Source organism: Brassica oleracea, chromosome C2 (assembly GCF_000695525.1).
Source record: "Brassica oleracea var. oleracea cultivar TO1000 chromosome C2, BOL, whole genome shotgun sequence".
In the NCBI taxonomy this organism is placed as follows: domain Eukaryota; kingdom Viridiplantae; phylum Streptophyta; class Magnoliopsida; order Brassicales; family Brassicaceae; genus Brassica; species Brassica oleracea.
In genome coordinates, this window is record NC_027749.1 from 52,840,182 (window position 1) to 52,844,936 (window position 4,755).

Sequence of the window (4,755 nt, forward strand, 5' to 3'; positions counted from 1 at the left end):
AAGAAACCGTCTCTTAACTTTTAACTTATTTAAGAGCCGGTTCTTAGTTTTTTTAGTTAAAAGTTAAGACACGGTTTTTTATATTCCGTTAAGAACTTCACCCTAAAAACTCTCATTAATCATGCTCTAAGAGCCCGGATTAATCATGGCCTTGTATTGTCTAATCTTAATCCAAATTTTGAATGCCTTCTAACTAATATAAAATATCCGGATCGAGGTTACCGAACTACTATGTAAACTATTTAGAGCGTAACCTAAACCTTAATTTCCACGTAATTGTAATTTTGTTTAACATAATTTCATTTACTGATCATTAATATGTAGTAGATAAAGTAACGAGCCTGCGTATGATTAACAAGAAGTTAAATGGCAACGTCATAGTCTCCGATCCATATAAAGTGTACGTTAAAGTTCTGCTCGCGTATGGTCATCATGTGTCACACACATCATTTTTATTCATAATTACAATCAAGCTACTTCTTATGGTATTTTATTAACGACTCTTAAATCCTGGTTGGTCCCATCATATATCATATATTGCCATATCATATCCCCTCTCTATTATAAAAAATCATCAGAAACATAGTGTCGCATCATAATTTTAGATTTTAGCGTAGACTCACACATACACACGATCTCTGGTCCCTCGGTTTAATCTCGCCTCCTCTCTACTGATGTCATATATTCGTGCGAACTAAACTGTTTCGGAATTCTGTACAGTTATAAAAATTTTGCACTTTGCGTGAAAAGAGGGGCAAAAGATCCTGTATCGTATATTCTAAATCTTCGAGTCACAACTTAGTGAAAATACGCTACCAATGTGATATCAAATTGGCGGCTGCATGTTTCAGTTATCATCGATATACAAAAATATAACTTAGCATATAATCTTCAGACCACTTAATTAGATGCTTGATAAAACTCAAAGTTTTCAATGAAATATGAAAATGTATAAAGGTTTTTCATGAAGTAAACGATTTTTTGTTGTTCGACCTACTCTTACAATTGTTGGATTTTATATCAGAGTTACTTGCAGCTCCAGACAATATGCGCTTGATTGTCAAATTCTGGAAGCCTATATTTTGTATTATTTTAAAGATATTTGTAGAGCTATGAAAAAGACATTTAATAAGCGAAAATCAACATTCAAGCAAATGTTATATATAGGCAATTTCAGGCGATTAAATGTATAGTCTTATGATTTTTTAAAATTATTTTTATCCTCATTATAGTTTTATAAGAAAAAGTCTTATAATTAAAACTTAAGAGAAAATAAAAACGAATCAAATGGTTCGTATTTTTATACATGAATAATATATATATAGTATGATATACTATTGATGAATAACATGATCTATTCTTTCCATACAGAGCTTCTTTTTGTTGGTTGTTCTATTCCCAGTGGCGGATCTAGAATTTTTTTTGACTGGGAGCAAATATTTTTAATTTATAAATTTTTTACTAATTAACATATATTACTTAATAATATTAAAAATACGTAATTACAACTATAGAGTTAATTGATGACTAAATGGCATTCTAAAGGCAGTAACTCAAATAAACAAAATAAAAATAAAAAAAATTGGTAAGAGAATAAAACAAGTAATGTTAAAATCAGTAAATTAGATCATGTAGTTGCTAGGGAGATAAAATAGAAAGTAGTTTTCCATACAAATAAAAATTAAGAATTAAAATAAATATGAAAACATAGAAACAGAGACTCACTAAATGACTGTCGGTAATTATACTCTTGGAAATAAATGAAACTTTTGGGAGAATTTTTTTTTGGAAAATAAATAACTTAAAAGTTAAAACGATTATGAAAGAAACAAAAATTAAATCGTCGAATTAGAGATAAAAGGAACAGATACGTGGTGGGGAGGGGGGGGGCAACATCAACTCTAACAAGCATTTACGTCAAGAATTAGCTACACTTACAACTATTTATCATAATTCATTGGGAGCAGCTGCCCCCTCCTTACAAAGCGTACATCTGCCCCTGTCTATTCCGGTCTAGATACCTAGATCACCTCAAACTTGAGTAATAGAATAGTCTTTCGCTGTAAAAAAAAAAACATGATCTATAAACAATACCGAAAATAAATTGCATTTTCTAGTTGTAAGAAATAAGAATAACCAATAGTTTCATTTTGAAAGAAAAAAAAAAGAAAATTTCTTCTAATGGTTTTAAAAGTACAAATATGCTTAGAACCATTCCAAATCAAATAAATTATCGACAGCAAATACTGTGAAAAGTTAGACTTACAGCTCTTTATATTTATGAACAGTATGGTGTTACCGTGTTAGATAGACAAATGTATTTATCACATTGCATACACACCGTGCACTGGCGTGTCTACGGTGTATTGAAAAAGACACTCACCTTAGGTTTCGGATTAATATGTCTTTCTTTAGGGCTCCAAAATTTAAAGAATTTTTAGTCTATTGGTTTACATTTATTTAAATAAAAAACATTTCTACGAAAATTGACTAATTCACCTTCTGTAATTCATGTATTTTTTCCTATATGACATAATATACATAATTACGTAATAAACTTTTTCTTTTACGGTGCTAGACTTGTGTATTTGGTGAAAAAGATACATCATATTAGAAAATTGTTTTCACTACGGTCGTAAATAAGTTTATTTTTAAAACTTGTCCCAAGCTCCTCCCACGGCACTGCGTCTATACTCCCCAGAGTCCACACCATCAACCTAATCTTTACGTTTCGTTAATCACTGATTAACACCCCAAAGTGGTTATGTGCAGATTTAAGCTAGAAGGGACGCTCGATTTTTAAATCAACGTTTTGGTTTCTTCATAAAGTCTTTTAAATCCACAGTTAAAACAAAACCGAAGCTATTTGCTTAGCGATAATGTAGGACAGCATATTCGAAAACTCAAATTAGTCAAAAGTTCTGAATTTTTATTTTATTTTATGAGACATATAAATCTTATTCGACACGATCTCTATCGTACATTACATTAGGAAATGACTTGTAAAATAAAAACAATGGAACGAACAGGTAAAAACTTAGACAGGGGTCACTCAATTATTACAGCATAGGCGAGAGCTTTACGAGAACACGAGCCAGATTCAGTTAATTATGCCTGTTTATGAATATATTATGAATTTATTTTGTTTTCCACCACAGTTTCTGAAGTAATCATAATCAAAGTCACATCTCATCTTATATTCACATGTCCAAAACTATTCATTGAATCATTGTACGCTGCAAATCAAGTTAACAATTAGTTCGTATCTTCTTACATCTCTAGTGCCAGCCTGCACATTATTAAAGTCAATATAATTAGAATTGTTAATATTATTTTTGTTTGCTCTTGTATACCAAATTGGTAATTCCCATTGATTATTTTTAAATGTGTATAGTCTCTCTCTAGAAGGAGAAAGGAGTTATCTGCTTACAAAATTATGGATCAAATGCTGGGATGGAACAGAAGGACACAAAAAAATCTCAAAACTCTTTTTATTTTTATTTTTTAATGAATTAAAAATAAATCAAAATTAAGCAAAAAATACCATAAAACCTAAAACTTCAACATATTTACATATCCAACCAGTGTACCCACCCACTTACCATTAACCCGACCCGGTCCGTATTTTAATAAACGTAAATCCTCAATTTCTTTTGTCCCCAATTTCTTTGTCTTCGACGTAACCAACAAAACCTACAGGCTAAAATCACGATCTCCCCCTATCTCCCATCACTAATCAAACTCGGCAATCATCTTGAATCTCATATATTTCTCCAATTTCGTATCACTCATTGAGAAACTATGTCTCAAAAGAAGAAAAACAAGGAAGAAATCCAACCCAGTCCTTCTTCTTCCCCATTTTTTTCACCATAGAACAAAATCAAAAATTTCTTCAATCATCCACTAACTTTTTATTGTTTTTATCTCAAATCGATCAACCTATAGTTATATTTAATCAATTATATCTTATCTAGAATCAAATTTCATTTTTTTCCATACGGTATTCAAGATAACGAAGAACGTAAAGTATTACTAGTACAACTAGTAAACCTCAAATTAGTACAACTAGTACAACTCAAACTAGTACAAATAGTACAACTTGTACAACTCGAATTAATACAACTAGTACAGATTGTGTATCTCCTATACATATTTGAGAAGTGATTTTCTTATGTGTCATCACCATATTTATTCTCACAAAAAAAAAGATGACATGGCTTTGAGAAAATTATGAAATGGCATCACTTAATTATGAGATGTAGAATTTTCTTTATTGATTTTTTCCAGCATATGAAAATGCTAGAAAAGATAATGACGTAGAACTAATAAGACTTATTGGTCTAATCTCTCCTGCTTGCATGTGTCAAATATATGAATAGTATATTTTTAATAATATTTGATTTGGAATTGATATGTTTATAAGTTATACTAGTTGTACAATTTTCTGAAAAAAATCATCTTCATCTTTTTAGTCTCGTGGCTAAAAAGCTAGATGCGGAGCCATAAATTTTTTCAACCATTGCTCTAAAGACGTGAATCACAGGAAAGAAGAAAAAGATTGGGTTTGATGTATGATTTTTCTTTTTTTTTGCAAATAATTGTTTTGATCGTGATGTATTACTACGATTGTTATCGACAATTGTAAATTTTAGTTTGTTTATCAAGATAATAATAGCTATTAGAAAGAAACAAAATTGCAACAAATAATACAAATAATCAGTAAAATATGAATTAAGAATTATTTACCAAAATAAA